The sequence below is a fragment of the Cebus imitator genome, unplaced genomic scaffold (assembly GCF_001604975.1).
Source record: "Cebus imitator isolate Cc_AM_T3 unplaced genomic scaffold, Cebus_imitator-1.0 Scaffold356, whole genome shotgun sequence".
NCBI lineage: Eukaryota > Metazoa > Chordata > Mammalia > Primates > Cebidae > Cebus > Cebus imitator.
Genome location: NW_016107671.1, coordinates 1,106,459 through 1,129,200, shown reverse-complemented (window position 1 = coordinate 1,129,200; position 22,742 = coordinate 1,106,459). Strand labels below are relative to the sequence as shown.

The 22,742-nt window shown below is 49.0% G+C and overlaps 1 protein-coding gene across 3 annotated transcripts in view; it reads left to right on the top strand.

Annotated features, from left to right (window-relative positions):
* Positions 1-22,742, top strand: part of SIPA1L3 (signal induced proliferation associated 1 like 3) — a 293,992-nt gene that overhangs the window by 118,807 nt on the left and 152,443 nt on the right. For all 3 annotated transcript variants that reach the window (XM_017506624.2, XM_017506623.2, XM_037730739.1), the window contains one exon: positions 150-208. The gene's annotated coding sequence lies outside the window, so the exon portion shown is untranslated. The remainder of the gene's footprint in view (positions 1-149; positions 209-22,742) is intronic.

Genomic DNA, 22,742 nt, shown 5'->3' with positions numbered 1-22,742 from the left:
AGAGTGATCATAAGACTAGGGGGTCAAATAACTAAAAAAAAAAAAAAAAAAAAAAAAGGAAAGAGTGAATATGTGATTGACAGCTGGGTATTGCAGCAGGAAGGCTTCAGTCAGCCAGAGACCTAACCTCTTCTTTTTCCTCCACGTAGATGCTCAGTCTCTGACATCGGCTCACCTGGGATCCTCCAAGAGTGCTAGTTTCTAGAAGGTACTAAGCGTGAGTATGGTGTGGCTGCTGCTTTGCTTAAAATTTTACAACTCATACACATAAGCATCTTTATTATTTTCTTAAAATTACAAAACAAAGAGTACCAAGGGAAAAATGAAAGTTTCCTTCACTGTTCTTCCCATCCCCGCAAGCCTAACATCTACCCCAGAGGTAATTACTGTCGGTCACTGGCCGGATGCCCTGCCAGACCTTTTCCTTCACATGAACATTCCCATGTACACATGTACAAACTTATTTTGGTTTGCTATGTAAGAAAAAGGAACTACGCTCTGCAGCGCTTCTCGACTTGCTTCCATCATCCCCAATAGTAAGATATTTGCTCATGACTATACATGCCTCAGCATATCATAATATGATATTTTTTTATTTTTTCCTTTACTTTTTAATTCAATTTTTAAACCTTACATAGAGTAAAGCTCTCTCTTTGTTATACAGTTTTTGTTTTTGTTTTATTTTGAGATGGAGTCTACTCTGTTGCTCAGGCTGGAATGCAGTGATGCCATCTGGGCTTACTGTAACCTCCGCCTCCCAGGTTCAAGTGATTCTCCCGCCTCAGCTTCCTGAATAGCTGGGGTTACAGGCACCTGCCATCATGCCCAGCTGGTTTTTGTATTTTTGTAGAGATGGCATTTTCACTATGTTGGCTGGGCTGGTCTTGAACGCCTGACCTCAGGTGATCCGCCCACCTCAACCTCCCAAAGTAGTGGGATTACAGATGTGAGCCACTGCACCTGGCTGGTATACAGTTCTTTGAATGCAGACAGATGTAGACAGTTGTGAAACTGCCACCACAATCAAGATTCAGAGCAGCCCCACGTCCCCACTGTGTAAATGTGCTGGTTTCTCTATTGATTAAAAATATGAGTCAGGTGTGGTGGCTTATACCTGTAATCCCAGCACTTTGGGAGGCTGAGACTGGAGGATTGATTGAGCCCAGGAGTTCGAGACCAGCCTGGGCAACATGGCGAGACCCTGTCTCTACAAAAAATCCAAATATTAGCTAGGTGTGATGGCACACACTGGTAGTTCCAGCTGCACCGGGGCTAAAGTGGGGGGATCACCAGAACCAGTGGAGGTCAAGGCTCCTCCAAGACCCTGTCTCAAAAAAAACTAAAAATTAAAATAAATAAATGCACATAGATGGCATGAGTAATGGGTATTTACACGTGTTTAAAATATGCACATATGGCAAATAGTTACCTGTGCTCTATAAGTTTCGAATATGTTATATTTAGTTTTCTGGGTTGGGTCTGGGTGGGGTTTGCTAGTGAGTGTTCTCTTTGTTTCTGTGCATGGATTCTAAGCAGTGGCATGGGTCTCCGGCTGTATGTCATTCTAGTTTGCAGCGAAGCTTTCCTGAACGATTCCAAGCTTTGTTGTTGGGAGGGGGTGTTGCCTGATCCTTGAAGAACCAAGAGACTATAACAGTGTGGAAAGCGGAAGCGGGAGGATTGTGGCATTCAGACCCTGGACGCAGGTAGCCTTATTGGCTCAGCTGCGGGAACTGTGTGGCTCTGGATGGAGCTTCTCTCTCCTGGATCTTCACTGAGTCTCATTATATTCCCTCATCCTGGCAGTCTTACCTGGCTGGGTACCTGAAGCCTACGTGTGGGACAGTTGCTAGGAGCCAGATTTCTGACAAAGGATGCTTCTTAGCATAATTCTTGACTAACTTTTATTTTGAAGTGATTTTAGAATTATAAAAAAGTTGCAAAAATGGTTCCAAAGGTCACACATCTACCCTCCGTCTAGCTTCCCTAAATGTTACTATCTTTTTTTTTTGAGACAGAGTCTCACTCTGTCACCAGGCTGGAGTGCAGTGGTGCGATCTCAGCTCACTGCAACCTCCACCTCCAGGGCTCAAGCGATTGTCCTGCCTCAGCCTCCTGAGTAGCTTGGACTACAGGTGCGCACCACCATGCCCAGTTAATTTTTATGTTTTTAGTAGAGACAGGGTTTCACCATGTTGGCCAGGATGATCTCGAACTCTTGACCTCATGGCCCACCCACTTCAGCCTCCCAAAGTGCTGGGATTACAGGCGTGAACCACCAGGCCCGACCAATGTTACCGTCTTATACAATTGTAACACAGTCATCAAAACCAGGAAATTCACACTAGCCCAGTATGATTAACTCAGTGACAGACATTAATCAAATTTCACCAATTTTTCCACTAATTTCCTTTTCCCTTCCAAGAGTCTATCTAGGATCCCACATTGCATTTGGTTTTCATATCTCCTTAACCTCCTCCGATCTGGAACAATTCCTCCATCTTTCCTAGCCTTTCACGACCTGGACGCTTTGGAAGAAGACTCCTGTGTTATTTTGTTGTATGTCTCAACTTGGGTTTTTCTGATGTTTTCTCATGACTTGATTGAGGTTATTCATTATTTAGAACAATGCCACAGAGGCAGCCTTCCCTCCTTGGTGCGTCATTGTGGAGGTCCATGATATCGGTGCGTCTTATACCTGGTAATGTTCACCTAGATCATGATTAAGGTACTGTCTGCCAGATTTCTCCACTATGAAGTTACAGTTTTCCTTTTGTAAGTAGTAGCTCTCTTGGGGTACTCCAGGCCAGGAGTTTGAAACCAGCTTGTGCGATGAAGCAAGACCCTAGCTCTAAAAAAAATAAAACTAAGAAAAATTAGCCAGGTGTGGTAGTGCACACCTGTAGTCACAGCTACTTAGGAGGCTGAGGCAGGAGGATCCCTTGAGTCCAGGAGGCGGAGGTTGCAGTGAGCTGAGATTGTGCCACTCCAGCGTGGGTGACAGAGCAAGACCCTGTCTCTTTAACAATACAAAATGCTACCTTTGGGGAGAAACTCCGAGGCGATGCTAATATTCCACATCCGCTTTTCCTGAAACTTCCGCCCACTAATTTTAGCATCCGTTGGTGACCAGGTCTTGTCTGCAAGGTTATTGCTGTGCTGTTTCCCTGATGGCGGTTTTTGTGTGCCTCTTATTCCATCTACATTTATTAATTGGAATTCTTCTGTAAGGAAGACCTGGCCCTTCCACCTTATTTAATTCCTAATTTATATCCTGTGGGCTTATAGATATTTGTTTTAATATAGCACATTCCTTTTTAATATGGTAAAAGGTCCCAAATCCCAAGTAAATTCCTGGCATTGCCTCTCACACAGCAGGAAGACCGGCATTTTTTCTAGCTGGTAACCAGCGCCTCAGGGAACTTGGAAAGAACAAGAACAGGTTTCATTTGTTCATTCATTTATTTTCCTTCACTCAGCAAATATGCATTTGAGAACCTACTGTCTGTTGGGGACTAGGGATTCAGGAATGAGCAAAACAAACTCCTTTCCCTAAGGGAACGGACATCCTACTGGAGAATAAAACAGTAAGCAGATAAAAAGTGAATATAGGGCCAGACGCAGGGGCTCACGCCTGTAATCCCAGCACCTTGGGAGGCCGAGGTGGGTGGATCACTTGAGGTCAGGAGTTTGAGACCAGCCTGGCCAACATGGTGAATACCCCATCTCTACTAAAAGTACAAAAAAATTAGCCGGCCGTGGTGGCACACACTAATTCCAGCTACTTGGGAGGCTGAAGTGGGAGGATCGCTTGAACCTGGGAGGAAGAGGTTGCAGTGAGCCAAGATCACGCCACTGCACTCCAGCCTGGGCAGCAGAGCGAGACTCGGTCTGAAAAAAAAGTGAATCTAGGATAAGTTGAATGGGGATGAACACTGTGGGAGTATATAGTGATGAATAAAGCAGGAAAGGGGACTGGACTCACAGGGCAATTTTTAGACAAGGTGGTCAAGGAAGGCCTCTCCAGGGAGCCCCTGAAGAGAGGAAGGAGTGAGGCGATGCCTGGCCTAATTCATCCGCATCCAGCTGGGAGATGGCAGTCAAATCATCTCCTTTCTGAACACAGTTTCTGTGAACAGGAAAATGTGTTCCCTCTCCGAGGGGCAGCCCTGCTCAGCTGGAGCCAGTGTTACCCCCTAGTATTGCCAAATATGATTCTCCCCACAATAGAAAAGAAAAGTGAAGAATTTTTGCGAGTCCATTGAACCCAGATAATGTGACATCAGATAATGGATGACTGTGTTTTGTTTCATTTGTTTAAGTTTCCTTTTCTTTGCAGCACAAGATAGCAATTTTTTGTTAGTGGCGATATAAATTGTTTTGAAATATGTCAAGTTTAAACATCACTTGAGGGCTGGGTGCAGTAGCTCACCCTACCATCTCAGCACTTTGGGAGGTCGAGGCAGGAGGATTGTTTGAGGCCAAGAGTTGAAGACCAGCCTGGGCAGCAGAGTGAGACTCCATCTCTACGAAAAGTTTAAAAAATAGCCAGGCGTGGTGGCCTGCACCTATAGTCCCAGGTACTCGTACGGCTATGGCGGGAGGATCACTTGCACTCGGGAGGTCGAGGCCATGCTACTGTACTCCAGCCCCAGGCAACAGAGCGAGAGAGACCCTGTCACTAAAAAAATAAAACAAAACAGAAAAACAAAATACACAGATGCATATACATATGTATGTGTGTGTATGTAAATCATTGTCTAGATGGGGCGTAGATACGGCTGAAAAGGAAGGGTGGAACACAGCAGCTGGGCTTGGTAAGCACTGTATTGCTCAGCCACCTGCTGTTTTTCCTCTGGATCAGGGGTTCTCAGCGTTGGGCCTGAGCTGAAGGAGGCAGACAATTAACATGGGTGTGTGCTTTGAGCCATTTGTATCATGGGGTGTGCATTGGTCAGGAATGCCTTCAAGCTTCAGGAACAGAAACCCCCACTCACCACAGCTTGATGGAATGGGGGCCGATTTCTCGCCCACCACAGCACACCTAGAGGTGCTTGTCTGCCAGTTTAGTGGCTGGGCAGTGTCGGGGCAGAGCCTCTTTGATTCTCTTGGCCTTACCCCTCATGGACACATAGTTGCTGCTACGATGTCGCATAGCCTCCCCTAGCTCCAAGGAAGGTGCCAAATGTTATTTAACTTTTCAGCCTTTCCTGAGGAGGAAGCCAGAGAAAAAATGAATTGAGGCCAGGCGAGGTGGCTCACGCCTGTAATCCTGGCACTTTGGGAGGCCGAGGTGGGTGGATCACCTGAGGTCCGGAGTTCAAGACCAGCTTGACCAACATGGAGGAACCCCATCTCTAACAAAAAAGTTTAAAATTTATAGATTAAAAAATAAATAAATAAAAAATGAATTGGGAGTATCTGTTGGGGTAGCCAGCCAGCACTGCCTGGCCCCATGGGGGAGGAAAAAGCAGTGATAATTAATGTTAATGGGTGCTGACTCTGTGCCAAGCCCTGCCGTAAGTGCTTCGTGTGCATGATCTCATTCAGTTCCTGCAACTACCCTAAGACGTCACTGCTGTGATAGTCCCATGGTAATGAGGAAACTGAGGCACGGCGTGATGAAGCTGCCTGCCAAGTAGAGGAGTAGAGCAGGGGGCATGCAGCCTGTGTCCAGGGTCCCCATTCTTGGCCATTACACTTTGTTGCCTCATAAGAGGTCCAGGGCCTGGGGTGCAGGGACCCAGGCTGCTCACTGTCTGACCCCAGTTTAAATTCTTCCAGCACGGGTGGAGCCGAGCTTGGTGTTTTGCTCTGGGGAGGTTGTGATCATTAAAAAGCTGTCTTGTGAATCACATCCACCCCTGTTTAACTGACTACCTCCGACTGGTTCATGTCCCGTCCTCAGGAGCCGCACCAGCCACACGTGTTATTCCTGGCCACCCTGCAGGGGCTTACTAGTGGCTGAGGGAACCACTCCCTTTTTCCAAACAAACCGTGTCTGTGCTTTTAGTTATTCTTCCCAGGACGAGGCTTTCAGCCTTGTCTTTCTCTGGAGGTCTGCTGGTTGACTACGCACACATTTGATATCTGCCTCCTCTGTGCCCGTCCCCGTAGAGTAGTGGGGATGCAGTGGTGGCTGGGCCAGCCTCATGGCTGGGTGGGTCTGGCGAGGGAAGCAGGCCCTCAGACCCCAGAGTGGTCAGGTCTGTGATCAGGGAAGCCCAGGGGAATCCAGCGGGGGTGCCCAACCCAGCCTAGGGGTCAAGGAGGGCTCCTGGAAGCAGCTTTGGGCTTTGGAGGACAAATAGAGGTTCATGAAGGAGCAGTTTCTACTGTCTTCTCCACCTGCCTTTCTTCAGTGATGCTGTCATGACCGCTCTCCTTTCTGAACTTCTGTTCCCTTCCTCAGTAAAATGGAAGCTCCATCCATGCATCCAGCCATCCTTGACTTGGCACTTCCCATGTTCCTGGCCCTCTGCTGGGCACAAGGCTTGCCCCGATATACAGTATGCTGGGAAGTTCTGCAAGTAAACAACGCAGAGTGATAAGAGTTCTAGTAGGGGAAGCCACAGGGCTGTGGGAACCCCGAGGAGACACCTAACGGTGACTTGGAGTTTGGTGCCAAACTTCTCCAGGGAGACGAAATCAAAAATGGGTTGACACAGTGGCCAAGAGCACAGGTTTCCAGGGTCCAGCTGACCTGGGGTCTAGTCATAGCTGAGCCCCTGACTAGCCCTAAATGGGTAGCTTAACTCTGGGAGCTTCCCTTTTCTCCCAAGATTGTTGTAAGGATTAAGACGGGATTGTGAATTTCAAGTACCTAGGACCGTACCTGGCACAAGAAGTCACATTGTAGATGATAATGAGATGATGATGATGATGATGATGATGAGATGATGGTAATGACGATGACGATGGTGATGATGAGGAGGAGGAGGAGGAGGATGGTGGCAGCTTGCATTCATTAGCCCTTAACTGCACGTTGGAGGTTAGGTGGCTTAGTAACAGCCTATAAGGTAACAAGTGTGAACTGCTGCTGTTGTGATTATTCACTCACCAGACAGGGGAGGGGTCACCCTGCACCCGGCCCTGAGCTAGCACAGGCCTGGATATAGCAGGACTGTGTTCTGGGAGCAGGGCTCATACAGCAGAGGCCTGGGCCAGGAATTTCACTGAACAAGTTGGGAGTTTCTTTGGTGTGTATGGGAAACCCATGGCTCCTGGCCTCGCGGTCCCCTTTCTTGTTCAGTCCTCGGACTTTTCAGCAGTGGCCTCAAGAGTGTAGGCTGCCCTTGACCTCTGTGGCCAGAACGCATGGATGCTCAGCTCAGCCCATCAGCCAAGTCCCAAATTAGACCTGACAGTGTGATTTATTCCCTGGGATGGAGCCGGGAGGGCACAGCCCCAGTGGGTAATTCCGAGGGAAGGTTGTCAGCCCGAATTAGCCCAGACCTTTCATGCAGCCTTGCTGGTTCAGCTTCCCCTGGCTAAGAGGGTTTTCCAGGGTGTTGCTGGCTTCAGCACTGTCTCCTCCCCCCGTCCCCAGGGACGGACCCTTGGCTGTGATCCCAAAGGAGCGTGTGTGCTGAGGGCTGTCCAGGTAGGCCCTGTCTGAAGGCAATGGAGGCTCTCGGTTGTTTCATCTGCCCCATTAAGAGCCCAGAGTGGCGGCTCCCTGGGGAGTGCTTGGCCCATTCCCCGCTTCCTGTTCTTTCACCGAGTTCAGTGAGGGCGGCTGGAGGTCGGTCCCCTGCTCTGCACCTCCCAGTGTCTCTGCCTTCTAGCTGCCTTCATTCATTCACAGGAATGCCTCTGATGAGCGAGTTTCTGCTGTGGCAACAGATTAACCCTGAAATCCTAGAGGCTGGACACAACAGATGTCCATTTCTTACTTGTGACATAGGAGCTCAGGTGGGAGGGCTTAACCCAGTGCCTCAGGGACCCAGGCTGGCAGGAGTGCCCCTATCTCGAAGCTTCACAGGCTGCAGAGACACCATGGCAGGAGAAGGGGACTGAGGGTCGCGCAGTGGCACTTAGATGCCGAGGCCCGGCAGCAACACATTCACTTCCACCTGCTCCCAAGACCACTGCATGGCCCTGCCTAACTGCAAGGGGCTAGAAATGCGATAGTTACGCAGTGAGCAGTAACTGTCACAGCCACCATGGACAGATGTGGTATTTATGCAGTACCTACTGTGTGCCAGGCCTTCTTACGACTCTAGAAATGCAGAAGCGTCCCCCCACCTTCCTGGAGCTCACAGTTCAGTGTCAGAAACCGAATTGAAGTAATTACGGCAACAGCTGTGTGATTATGTCTGCACTAAGTGCTCTGACGGAGGAGCCCAGAGGGCCGGGGCAGCATATCTGAGGGCCTGGACATGTCTGGAGAGGTCAGGGAACGTCTGTCATAAGGACTGACGTTTGGAAGGAGACCTGAAGGATAAGTACACCTTCCCCCAGTAGGGGCAAGGAATGGGGAGAGTTCCTGGTAGAGGGAACTGCATCAGTGGAGCTGCAGATGCGGGAAGGAGCTTGACTTTGCGAAGGAACTGGAAGAAGACCTGTGTAACTGCAGGGTCACGAGCTGGGAGAGGTAGGTGGGGGCAGATGGTGCCGGGTCTGGCTGGCGGCGAGGAGGAGGCTGGTACTTAGAACACCTGCCTTTTAGAGCTGTTGAAAGAATCAGATGAGCTCAGTCATTCTCTTAACAAATGCTGCGTTCCCAACTCTTTGGCAGGGGGTGTTCCAGCAGTGAACAAGACAGACAAATATCCCTGTGCTTGGAGCTGGCATTCTAGGAGAGGGACACAGACAAGGAACCAGACAGATACACGGGATAATTTTACCTGGTGAAAACAACTGCTGACCAGTAAATAGAGTAAAAAGATAAAGAGCATATGGATTGGAGGCTTTTGGCTCTAGGTAACGGCAACCCCCATTCATGCAGACTTAAGCAGTCAGGTCCCCCACCTCCAAGTCTGAGGGTTCTTTGGACCCTTGGAGCTGGTGGCACAGCAGCTCAACAATAGCCTGGAGGGCTCGGGTTGGTTCTGCCCACAGCGCTGCTGTCCCTCACGGTGTCTTCACCTTAAAGCAGGTCCTTCCTACGGTCAGAGGCTGGAAGGTAGAGATGCCCTGGACAGTGTCAGGGCAGGTAGCAGGAGCTTTTTCAAACTCTGCACGTCCCAAAGATCTGCCACTAGTGTGCCTTGGTGACAGTGAATTATAGGAGCCAGTGTGAGAGAAAGGAGGAAGCTGCTACTCTAGTCTGGGTGGGAGATGGTGGAGGAAGGGGCCGAGGTAAGGAGCGTGGAGGGAGAGAAGGGGGCAGGTTTGGGGTATGGCTTGGAGGTACAGTGGACAGGGCTTGCTAAAGGCATGGCTGCTGGAAAGGAGTGCTGAGCAGACACACACAAATGTCCACGGTGTACTGTATCTTCCTCATGTAAAAGTCACGTGCAGGCCAGGCACAGTGGCTCACGCCTATAATCCCAGCACTTTGGGAGGCCCAGGCAGATGGATTACCTGAGGCCAGGAGTTCGAGACCAGTCTGACCAACATAGCAGAACTCCATCTCTGCTAAAAATATAAAAATTAGCTGGGCATGGTGGCTCACGGCTGTAATCCCAGCTACTCAGGAGGCTGAGGCAGGAGAATCGCTTGAACCCGGGAGACAGAGGCTTCAGTGAGCCGAGATCATGCCACTGTACTCCAGCCTGGGTGACAGAGCAAGACTCCCTCTCAAAAAAGAAAGTTTGGGGCCCACATGAGATGTTAGGGATTTTGACAACATAATCAGCTGCCTGTCTGTATTTCTAATTGATTAATTTTGTGACATGTTTGGAATCCTGATATCAAAAATGTTGAATTTGGCAGGGTGCTTTGGCTCACGTCTGTAATCCTCTCCTTTTGGGAGGCATAGGAGGGAGGATGGCTTGAAGCCAGGAGTTTGCGACCAGGCAGGGCAACACAGCAAGACCAAATCTCTACAAAGAGGAAAAAAAAAATAGACAAATGGGGTGGTGGTCTGTGCCTGTGGTCCTAGCTACTCAGGAGGATCACTTGAGCCCAGGAGGTGGAGGCTACAGTGAGTCATAACTGTAACATTGCACTGCCGCCTGGGCGGCAGAGGGAGACCCTGCTTCAAATAAAAAAAAAGAAAATTGGACTCAAAATGTTCCATATATCCTCTCACATATCATAAAACAGTGTTAGTCACACTTCGCAGACATCCTTGTCATCACAAGAGTCACTTTTTGAGTCACCTACACGTATTTACAGAGTACACTGTCTCCACATCCATCTGCAGCATTTGTGATGTGGCATCCCTTGAATTTGTGTATGTTGTCACTGGAAACTGTATCCCAACACTCAAGAAGCCATCCTTTACCGTTAGACAGTTTGTCAAATGCCTCTTTTAGGAATTGGTGGTCTCCGCAGCCACTCACTGTTAGGTTTTTTTTAAAAAGCCAACTTGGATGTTTAAGGACAGTTACTGAACATGGGTAAGTGGCTGAGTAAACGTGAACATATAAAAGGGGTTGTATAATCACCTGTTTGTGAGTCAGTTGGACTCATTATTCCAATGCGAGTAATAAATGACAACTTAGGAAAATTTTTCCATGTACTTTCTTCCCTCACAGTGGCACTTTGCCTTAAGACAGTTTTCAGTGCTGTATTACACATCCTTTTGTTTTGTTTTGTTTTGTTTTGTTTTTGAGATGGAGTTTCGATCTTGTTACCCAGGCTGGAGTGCAATGGCACGATCTCGGCTCACTGCAACCTCCGCCTCCTGGGTTCAAGCAATTCTCCTGCCTCAGCCTCCCGAGTAGCTGGGACTACAGGTGCACACCACCATGCCCAGCTAATTTTTGTATTTTTAGTAGACACGGAGTTTTACCGTCTTGACCAGGATGGTCTTGATCTCTTGACCTCGTGATCTACCCACCTCAGCCTCCCAAAATGCTAGGATTACAGGCGTGAGCCACCGTGCCTGGCCCCCCCCTTTTTTTTAATTTCAAAATTCTAGTTTGCCCCATTGTATACATTATATAACTGCCCCATTTAAGACTTTCACCTGAAGTATTTTGTTTAAATTGGTTGAACATGGCTTAAAATTATTTGCCTCTATCTTGCTTTTTAAAGGAATTTTTGTTTATTTTATTATTATTACTGTTGGGTGTTTTTTTGTTTGTTTGTTTGTTTGTTTTTTGAGGTGGAGTCTTGCTCTGTCGCCCAGGCTGGAGTGCAGTGGCTCTGTCTCAGCTCTCTGCAACCTCTGCCTCCCAAGTTCAAGCTCTTCTCCTGCCTCAGCCTCCCAAGTATCTGGGACTATAGGCTTAAGCCACCATGCCCAGCTGATTTTTAAATTTTTTTGTGGAGACAGGGATCTCACTGTGTTGCCCAGACTGGTCTCAAACTCTAGTCTCAAATAATCCTTCTGCCTCAGCCTCCCAGAGTGCTGGAATTACAGGTGTGAGCCACCACATGCAGCCCTTTGTTAATTTCTTACTTGGATTTTTTTTTTGTGATATTGAGTTGTAAGAATTCTTCATAAAAGTTGGGTATTAACCCTTTATCAGATACGTGGTTTGCAAATACTGTTTCCCAGTCCATAGGTTGCCTTTTCATTTTGTTGATTGTTTCCTTTGCTGTGCGGAAGCTTTTTAGTTTGATGTAGTCTCATTTATTTATTTTTGTTTTTGTAGCTTCAGCCTTTGGTGTGATTTGAAAAATCATTGCCAAAGCCAATGTTTAGGCGCTTTCCACCATGTTCTTTTCTGGGAGTTGTATGGTTTCAAATTTTACATTTAGGTGTTTTATCCACTTAATTTATTTTGGTGTATGGTATAAGATTTCATTCCTTGAAGGGCTCAGTGTCATTCTTATTGACCACATAAGTTTGGACTTAATTCTGGGCTCTCTATTCTGTTCTGTTTTTATGTCAGTACTATACTGTTTTGATTACTATAGCTTTGTAATATAATTTTAAATCAGGAAGTGTGATGTCTCCAACTTTTCGTTTCTCAGTGCTGCTTTGGCTAGTTGGGATTTTTTGTGGCTAAATATAAATTTTAGGATTGCTTACAGAACATGTTTACAGTGACTTATCACACTTGCAGTTGTGGAGTCAAGCCCTTGGGAATACTTACTGTCTCTTATAATATATGCCTTCCTTTTTATTAGTGTCCAATTAGCATCATTAAAGTTTTTAAAAGCTAATATGTATTTTCCAAAGAGTACTTGTTCCAAAATAAAATAAAGTGAAAGACCCTGAAATATAGCTATTTTTTCTCAGGATAATATTTTGGGCATATCTTGCTTTATCTGTGGTTACATCTTGTATCCGAAATAAATAAAGTTAGCCACTTAGAAATAGCTAGCTCAGTAGTGTTTGACCTTCTTCCTGCATGAGCTATAACTAGTTCTCTCACTTCCCCAACTTGACCTCACTCATTCATTCATTCGACATTGATTTATTTCCCATCAGCTTCTCTGAAAGCCGGTAGTAAAAACGGCCTTTGAAATGTGTTGGAATCCTAGCCCTCCCTTTCTACCTCTTTGATTATGGCCAAAGCACTTACCTTCCTGTGCCTCAGTTTCTCCATCTATAAAACAGGGGAGATAATGCTGCCTACCTCATAATGTGATTGTGGGCATTCAAGGATTTAAAACAGATCCATGGGCCAAGTGCAGTGGCTCACGCCTGTAATCCCAACACTTTGGGAGGCCGAGGTGGGCAGATCACTTGAGGTCAGGAGTTCAAGACCAGCCTGGCCAACATGGTGAAACCCCATCTCTACTAAAAATACACAACTTAGCTGGATGTGGTGGTGCACACCTGTAATTCCAGCTACTCAGGAGGCTGAGCAGAGGAAGGACATGATCTGACCCATAGATTAATAGAGTCCCTCTGGCTGTATGTGGCAGCAGGAGACAGAGCCAGGAAATCGGGGCAGAAGGTCCTTCTGTGGTCTGTGGTGCTGCCAGTGGGGGTGCGAGGGAGGGGCGAGCCCATTTATATCTTGAAGGTGGAGCTGGCAGTGAGTATTACTGGCCTGAATGTAGGGGTGAGAGAAAGAGAGGGGCCTAGGATGACCCTGAGGTTTGGGTCTGAGCACCAGGTGAAGGGTGAAGACGTTGCATGGAGGGACCTCGGGGTGGGGGTTTGCAGCAAGTGGCAGAAGGCCATGTGAAGAGTCAGAAATGCTCTTCTGATTCTTCAGAAGGGAGTCTGTTCAATGCCGGGTGCCTGTCAGACAGCTGCATAAGTTGGCAAGGAGACAGTTGGGTACGCACACCTGAAGTTGAGAGAGATCCAGGTGGGAGAAGGAAGAGTAGGGGTCCTAGCACAGAGGGGTTGAAATCACTGGGGAAGCCATGAGGATGGGGAGCAAAGGTGTGCAGAGAGATGGGGAGGAATCAGTGAAGGAGGCTGGGGAGGGAACGCCAGTGAGGAGGAGGGAGGAGTCCCGGAGAGCATGGACCCCTGTGGTGAGGCAGGAGGGCAACAAGGGCCCAAGGTGACTGCCGCGTCCAGCGATGGAGGCACAAAAGGCTGGTGGGAGCAGGTTCAAGAGAGACGGGGCTTTGTTGAGCCCTGCGAAGGTGTGACTACATGTGGTGTTTGTTGCTTTCTCTCTGCTCGGGCCACATCAGACACACAGTAGCTGCCACAGTAAAAATGTGTTAAATTAATGTCTTCATGGATTGGGGAGAGATTAGAACCCAGAGGAGCTCTTGGAACTGGGGCCCGTCACTGCGGAGTATGGCAAAAGTGTGCTCCATGGACCCGGGCTCCTGTCCCCAGAGGATGATGGGGAAGGAGGATCTGAAACCTAGCCCAGACATCTGGACGCCCCGCAGACCATTTACTGAGTGCCTGCTGCCATCAACAGGACTAACGTGGCGTCCCCATCTAGAGAAAGAGGATAATAGGAATATTGACTCACAGAGCTGTTGTCAGGAATCGATGATGTAATGCTGTAAAATGTTGTCAGTGTTTGGTAGGCTTGAGCTGTTGTTACAAGTAAAATTCTGTCATTACCATTATTCTGGCTTTATGTCCCTCACCATCTAGTGGGGGAGATAGATATCAAATAATCAGGCCAGGCATGGTGGCTCACACCTGTAATCCCAGCACTTCGGGAGGCTGAGGTGGGTGAATCACTTGAGGTCAGGAGTTTGAGACCAGCCTGGCCAACATGGTAAAACCCCATCTCTACAAAAAAATACAAATATTAGCCCGGTGTGGTGATGCACACCTGTCATCCCAGCTACTCAGGAGTCTGAGGCACAAGAATCACTTGATCCCAGGAGGCAGAGGTTGCAGTGAGCTGAGATGGCACCACTATGCTCCAGCCTGGGTGACAGAGTGAGACTCTGTCTCAAAATATCAAATAATTACTCAAATAGCCACATAATTTAACTGTGGTAATGAAACTGTAAAGAAAAAGTGCACAGCCACTTGAGAAGCTGAGGTGGGAGGATCGCTTGAGTCTGGGGGGTCAAGGCTACAGTGAGTTACTGTCACACCACTGCACTCCAGCCTGGGTGGCAGAGCGTGACCTTGTCTCAAAAAAAAGAAAGAAAAGGCCAGGTGCGGTGGCTCATGCCTGTAATCCTAGCACTTTGGGAGACTGAGGCAGGCAGATCACCTGAGGTCAGGAGTTCAAGACCAGCCTGGCCAACATGGTGAAACCCCCGTCTCTACTAAAAATACAAAAATTAGGTGGGCATGGTAGCAGTCACCTGTAGTCCCAGCTACTCTGGAGGCTGAGGCAGGAGAATCAGTTGAACCCAAGAGGCGGAAGCTGCATTGAGCCGAGATTGCACTCCAGCCTGGGGGACAAGAGCAAAACTTCATCAAGATAGAAAGAAAGAAAGAGAAAGAAAGAAAGAAGGAAAGAAGAACTGGAGAGGGCCTTGAGAGAGTAACAGGCAGAGGTGGGGTCTTGTTCCAGGCTGGGGTGGACGTGGGTGTGTGACAGGAGGCTATTCTGAAGAAGCGACCTTTGAGCCTGGACTGGAAGGGTGAATAGGAACCTGCCTGGGGTGGGCTGGAGGCTGGGGTGTTTGGGCTGGGAGAATAGCCTATGCACAGGCCCTAGGGTGTGGAGGAGCTGGGAGTGTTGGGGGAGCGGATTATGTGGAGGAAAATTTCGGTCAGCTGGTCTGGTGAGCCATGTAAGAGATTTGGACTCTTCCCACAGCCCTTGGGAGCCATAAAAGGGTTTTCCAGGGAGAAGTGATACAGCTTCATTTAATTTTTCTCTGTGTGCACTTTCAAGGGTTGATGTCCTGACACCCTTCCTCCCCCAGGACTGTTGTACCGATCCAGGATCAGGTCAGAGACTCCAGAGCCACCCCCACCACTGTGGCTCCTTGAAGCCTTGTGCTGCCATCCAGCCACTCAGTCTGCGGGGTTGAAAGGAGCTTTCTGTAGAGAAGGTGCTCTGGTTCTGAACTCATCAGCCCCTAGGAAAGAAACAGCTTGCTGGCCCATCCCAGGCTGCTGGGAGGCCCGAGAAACAGGTCACAGCAGCTCCTGCTCCTCCTCCTCCAGGCCTCCAGGCTTCGGCCCTTCCTCTTAGAAGGGACCCCTGCCTGCTCCCCGCAAAGATGGCCTCATTTCCTCCCAGGCCTGGAGCTGCCAGCAGCCTGCCCCCTCTCCTTATTTCCCTACTTCTTCTGAGTGGCCAGATGACAGCACAAAGCTTCAAGGAGCCACATGGGTCGGGGGAGGCGGCGGGGGTGGGGGTGCTGGAGTCTTTGACCTGATGCCGAGCAGCGTGCTTCTCTCCGTTCCCTATTCTGGGCCCGGCCCTGGAAAGAGGCAGGGCGGCCAGGGAGGGGAGTTTCCAGATTACCTGTGTCTCCTGGGCATGGCATAGGAAAGGACTGCTTCATGGGCTGAGAGTTTTGGGAGGTCCCATACCCCAACCCCTCAGCAAGAGCCCATATGAATCCGCCATCTCCCCCGCAGCCTGAGGATGGTGCAGGATTTTCAGGGTGTGGAGAGGCCCAGGTACCCTAAGCAGCTCCTCTAACCCCACAACCCGGCATCTCCTGTGCCCGAGTGGCCTCTGTCAGTTGCTGGGTAAGTGGAGGGCTTTGCTGTCCCTTCTGCTGTACTCATGGCTGCCCTCTCAGAGCAAGGTGGGATCTGACCTTGCAGGAGGGGGCTCCCTTTGAGAGCACTTGGGTGTGTCATGTCTTGGAAAACCCACATAGCTTGTAGCCTTGGCTGCCAGCAGCACTGCCTGGGTGGTTGAGAGGCTCTTCCAGAGACCCTTAAATGGATGGGCTCCCCAGCCAGGCATGGTCCCCACTGCTAAGTGTGTTGTGGGTATTGCCCCACTGAGTCCTCCCAACAACGCCATGAGGTAGGCACTGTCCAGTTGTACACATTAGGAAACTCAGGCACAGATAACTCAGGTTGTTTACCTGAGCTGTACAGGTAGGAAGTAGCAGAACCAGGATTCAAACCCAGACCATCTGGCTTCATAATCACTCTGCTACATTTCCTGCCAGCCTGCTCCCCCTGACACACACACACACACACACACACACACACACACTCTCTCTCTCTCTCTCTCTCTCTCTCTCTCGCACACATTCCTCTCTCCATCATATCACCTGGTTTATTTTCTTCATGACACGTATCACAGTGGATTTGTGGACTTGTATACTACCTGTCTACGCCCTATAGCCTGTGAGCTCCTGTTTGACCATAGGAATTCTGTCTGGTGCATTGCTATATCCCCAGCATCTAGAAAAGGACCTGGCACAAAAAGAGCTGCTCAATAAATTTTTGTTGAATGAATCAACCAACGTGACCAGGGACACAATGTCTCACTGGGTAGGTTCGTGTTATTTTTTCCTCCTTCATCCTTGATCCCTCCTGCCACTCACTTTATAGTAGAGGCAGTCACGGGCGATCTGTGGGTAGAGTGGTGATTGAACCCGGCTGACCCCAGAACACACATTCCTTTGCCCGCCCTTGCCGCACTGGTGCCTTTCCCTTGATGCTGACGGAGGGATGCGACACAGAAGCCAGCCTGGGCTCCTCGTGGAGGGCCTCGGGCCATGTGTCATTTTACAGACCCCGGCAGCAGTCCAGATCCCAAAGTCTGACCTTTGATTGGGGAACAGAGCAGCTGCAGGAGTGCCAGGCCGGGCTTTCTGGTCCTGCTTCTCATCCTCAGCTCCAGTCAGCTGGGGATTAACCCCCTGCCGTTATCAGGAGAAATAGAACGTGGGAAACTGACCGCAGCTCCACTGTGGTAAAGGATGTGAGGGAAACGGTGGCCCACTGCAGAGGGTTTCCTGAGCTCTCCTGCACGGAGAATCGTGCGTGTGCCCCTGGGTGGGCCAGCAGCATGCAGCTTGAGTGAACAGTTCCTGTACATTGGGATGAATTGGCCCTTCCTGTTCATGCCTCCAATGCCCCATTGCCCTCCTACAGAGATTTTCTCTTATTTAGCAAGCAAAAGATAGCAGCCTACTTTGTGCTTCTCAGGATGCTTTTTAGTTGCAAGCAACAACCCTGGCGCCATCTGGCCAATGGTTAAGACATGTGATGTGTTCTAGAAGTCCAGGGGTAGATGGGCATCAGGTGGGCAAGATCAGCAGCTCAAGTGTGTCTGTCAGGGACTCAGGTTCGCAGCCTTCCAAGGCCCCCGTGTATGCCTCTTGGTTCCAGAATGGCTTGCAGTGATAATCAGAGCCACTTGCCCTTGTCCACAGGCATCAGGAGAGAGAGAACGCCTCCCACGGCTGGCTTGTAAATGGTTCCCTTAAGTCTACCAGCTGGTCCGGCTGAGGTCACGTGTCTCCCGACCAGGCCAATCAAGTTACCAGAGGAATGCCACATCCTGATCACTCTGGACCAACTGGGTTCCGTTGTCTAGGAGCTGAAAAAAGCAGAAGTGGAAATTGAGTAGACAACCAAATGGCCTCCAAGCTCAGGCCCTGACCAAGCTCCCTCCCTAAGTTAACAAATCATGTCGTCAGGCCCAACAGATTTTGTGGCATTCGAGAACAAAGAAGTGCGGTTTTCTTTTGAAGAAGTTTAGTGACTTGTGTCCAGTTTCTGCCTCCTGCGTCATCCACCCTCAGTTAACACCCAAAAAGTGGGGGCAGGTGGGCACGGTAGCTCACGCCTGTAATCTCAGCACTTTAGGAGCTGAGGTGGGTGGATCACAAGGTCAAGAGATCAAGACCATCCCGGCCAACATGGTAAAACCCCTTCTCTACTAAAAATACAAAAATTAGCTGGGCATGTTGGCGTGCACCTGTAGTCGCAGCTACTTGGGAGGCTGAGGCAGGAGAATGGCTTGAACCCGGGAGGTGGAGGTTGCAGTGGGCCAAGATCTCGCCACTGCACTCCAGCCTGGGAAGAGAGCGAGATTCCGTCTCAAAAAAAATGAAGGAGGGGATTGGCAAGTGAGTCTGGCTGCCAAAGACTACTTGTCTGATGATGGAAGAAAAAATGGGTGTCTCCTCCCTTGTCACTGGGAAGGTTTTTGTTACTCTTTCCATCTTCATCCTCTATAGGTCCTTTCATTCCTTCCCCTAGTCTGAAATGTTTGTGGTGTGTCTGCAGCCATGCACACATCCTTGTAAAATATATATTGAGGTTTGAGTAAAGAGTCAGCTTCCGGAAATGATTTGGAGCTCCGAATCTCATTCTTTCTGTTTCTTCTGGTTTTCACCAAATCACATGTGTTTGCCATCTAGCCACATTGCTGTATGTGTGTGTCCAGTGTGTGGCGTCTGGCAGCTAAACGGTTGTACATGTTGTACATCTGCCATGCCTCACGGGTTTGGTCCCCTGGTATTGGGCAGCCAGGCTGTCCCCAGCTCCACCCCATTTCAAACTGTTTCAGTGAGCATCCGCCTACCTTTGCCTTTAGAACCCATGGGGCTTACACCAGGAGTCAGTTGCAGTCGGAAGTGGGCATACTTTCTCCCCAAGGGTGTCCAGGCTGCTCTCCATGAGGCTGCCCTGACCCACACTCCCCGCCAGAGCACAGGAGGGTCTAGCTTCCCCATTTACCTCTTGACACTTGCTGTTGTCCTGCTTCCTAATTTCACCAATCTGAAGGGTATCAAGTGGGGTCTTTAGGGTTTTAGCGCTCTCATGATGAGTCTGGCTGAGTGCCTCTTCATGCCCCTGTTAGCCTAATTCAGGTTTCCCTTTTCAAGAGAAGCCTGGTCAGCACAGGCGTGGAAGGCAAATTCTGGAGCCAATGGCCTGCGTTTGAATCCTGACCCTGCCATTTAACCCAGCAAGTGATTTTACCTCTCTGAGCCTCAGAGCTTCCATAAATATAAAATGGAAATTATAATAGTATATTATATCATTGTAAGGTATTTTGAGGATTAAATGAGATAATATATGTAAAGCATTTACGACAGTGCCAGCTGGGTGTGGTGGCTCATGCCTGTAATCCCAACATGTCAGGAGGCCAAGGCAGGTGGACCACTTGAGGCCAGGAGTTCAAGACCAGCCTGGGCAACATGGTGAAAACCCATCTCTACAAAAAATACAAAAATAATCCCAGCTACTCGGGAGGCTGAGGCAGGAGAATCGCTTGAACCCAGGAGGTGGAGGTTGCAGTGAGCCGAGACCACACCACTGCACTCCAGCCTGGGCAACAGAGCTAGACTCTGTCTCAAAAAAAGAAAAAAAGAAAGAAAATATATGTAAAGTGTTTAGAGCAATGCCTGGCACATGGTAAGTGCTGTATTCATGTTTGTGGATATTACTACATTTACCAGACTTTTCTGGGTAGCACATAGTTTTTAATGGTAAATACTTTCATAGCAAGCATTTGTCTCTTATGAATATGTCTAGACATGTTCTCATGTTAGCATGTTAAATGTACCCTCTTTCTTTTTAATGGCTGCCTGTATCGTATGGACCTATCAAAATGTGTTTACTGGTTCTTTAAAGAGAGACTCTTGGGTTTCTTCTTTTTGTCTTTCTGAAGTAGTGCCGCATTGGGGAGCCTTGTCCAGGCAGCTTTGGGTCCTTGAGCCAGTGTTTTTACTGGTGCTGGAATTGCTGAATTTACTGGTGCTGGTCCAGGGGTATGCATGGTTTTGATGTAATGAACTGACAGGTTGCCATCAAAGACAGTTCTGCCGCTAGAATCTGGTGTACCCCACCAACAGAATAGGGACCTGTTGGTTTTTATTTGTTTCTTAGTTTAGTTTAGTTTGTTTGTTTGTTTGTTTGTTTCAGACAGGGTCTCACTCTGTGGCCCAGACTGGCGTGCAATAGCACGATCTTAGCTCATTGCAGACTCGAACTCCTGGACTCAAGTGATCCTCCCACCTCAGCCTCCTGAGTAGCTGGGACCACAAGCACCCACCCCCACAACTGCTAGTTTTTTCATTTCTTTGTAGAGACAGGGTCTTGCTGTGTTACCCTGGCTAGTCTCAAACTCCTGGCCTCAAGCAGTGCTCCTGCCTCGGCCTCCCAAAATGCTGAGATGGCAGGTTTGAACCACCACGCCCAGCTTGATTTGTTTTAGTAATGGGAAATTTCAGGCATTTCCAGGGGTAGAAAGAGCATACATTGCCTGCATGTACACATTTGTCACCAGATTCCTTGGTGACCAACACATGGTCAGTCTGTTTCATTCATTCCTCTGTCTTTGGGTCATTTTGAAGCAAATCTCAAACATTGTATCATTTCATGTGGGGGGCTTTAAACTGCATGCCCACAGTGTGCCTTTACATCGTGGAAGAGAGGAGGACATTTCTATAAAATAGTCCTGTGGTGCTTTTCATTTTCCAGGGTGTGTCTTCTCCCTTGATTCTCACGTGCCCATAAGACATAGAATAAGGCAGGTATATCTGTCAGGAAAACAGAATTCACTCTGGGTATTTTAGGTGGAGGGAATTCAATACAGGGAATTTGGTTAAATAAGTTGGGGAGGAGCAGGGAAACCAAAAAGGGGCAGAGACCAGTCCTAGATGTGTAACCAGTGCTGAAGGGCACAGGAGGAAGGGGCCTTAGCGGAGCCCAGGGCAGTGTTGGTGGGGGCTTCTCCCGCATGAGACACTGTCCATGGTGGAGGGAGGACCACCCAGCTTCCTACCACCTCCAACTTCCAGGCTTCTGCCACTGCCCCTGTTGGCTGAGCCTCACCAGAAGTCCTGGGAAATGTAGCTCCCTGTATTTCAGAGCAGGCTAGGAAAAGGGCAGGCAGTGGATCCCCATTTGAAAAATGAGAAAGCCAGAGAGTCTAATGGCCTGTCGGGGGCACATCGTTTAGCAACAGGTACCATCCCTGGCACTGAGGTGGGTCCCTTGGCTGCCAGGGTGACCTGACGCAATTCTTTGGGCATTGCCTGCCATCAGCTGGGCACTGCTGCTTGGGATGGGCCTACATGGTTCCAAGTGCCTCCTCTCCCAGAGGACCCCCTCCAAACTTCCCCTTCCCACACTCAGAGCGGACACTGCCTTTTGTTCCTACTCATCAGACTGGGCTGTGCCCTGACCCCAAGGAAAGGCCTCCTGAAGACACCCAGACACTCTCTGGGTGCTGGAGTATTCTCAGAGAGCCCCCTGCGTGAGATACCTGTGTTCTGGGGCACCCGAGAGGCCAGAGGAATGTTGTACCACTGAGCTGCGCAAGCTGGCATTGAGCGGGCAGCTCTGTACTCAGCTGTCATCAGGCACGTGTGGGCGGGAGCTGTGCTTTGTGCCTTCCTGGAGCTGGTGGCTTCATGGAGGTGGGGGGACCCTAGGGGAAAGGGATGGTGCCGAGATACACAAACAGGAGGCTCAACACCAACGTGAGAGTTTAAAGGACACAGACAAGCCCAGTTACACAAGAATGCCTTGGTCAGAAGCAGTGTGATTGCTAAGGTGACCTGGGCCCTTCAAGTACTTTACATTTATTAACTTAGTTAATTCTCGTAATAATCCTATGAGGTAGGTACAGACTGTTAACCCCAGAGAGTTAAGTACCTTGTCCAAGGCCACACGTCTAGGGAGTGGCGCGCCAGGAATCTATATAATAGTAGTAGTAATAGATGCTGACACTTCCTGGTGGTTACCTGTGCCAGGCTGCCCTCAGAGCTCTACCTATTAACTCATTTAATCTTCACAGTCACCCTATGAAGGAGGTACTTTTTTTTTTTTTTTTTTTTTTTTTTGGAGATGGGGTTCTCGCTGTGTCACCCAGGATGCAGTGTAGTGGTGCAGTCACAGCCCACTGCAGCTTCAAAGTCCTGGGCTCAAGCGATCCTCCCACCTCAGCCTCCCAAGTAGCTGGGATCACAGATGTGTGCCACCACGCCCAGCTAATATTTATTATTTTTAAATTTTTTGTAGAGATAGGGTCTCGCTTTCTTGCTCAGGCTGATCTTGAACTCCTGGGCTCAAGTAATCCTCCCGCTGTGACCTCCCACCCAGGCGTGAGCCACCGCACCCAGCCTTCTTATTTCTATTTTGTGAAGTTGGCGCAAAAGTTATTGCGTTTTTTTTTTGCCATCGAAAGTAATGGCAAAAACCACAATTACTTTTGCGCCAACCAAATATAGATGAGACAGCAGAGGCACAAAGAGATTTCAGGCACCTGTCCAAAAACACACAGCAGGACTGAGTTCAAACCCAGGTAGCCTGAGTTCAGAATTTGTGCTCTCGGCATTGGCTCACGCCTGTAATCTCAGCACTTTGGGAGGCCCAGGTAGGCGGATCACCTGAGGTCCGGAGTTCG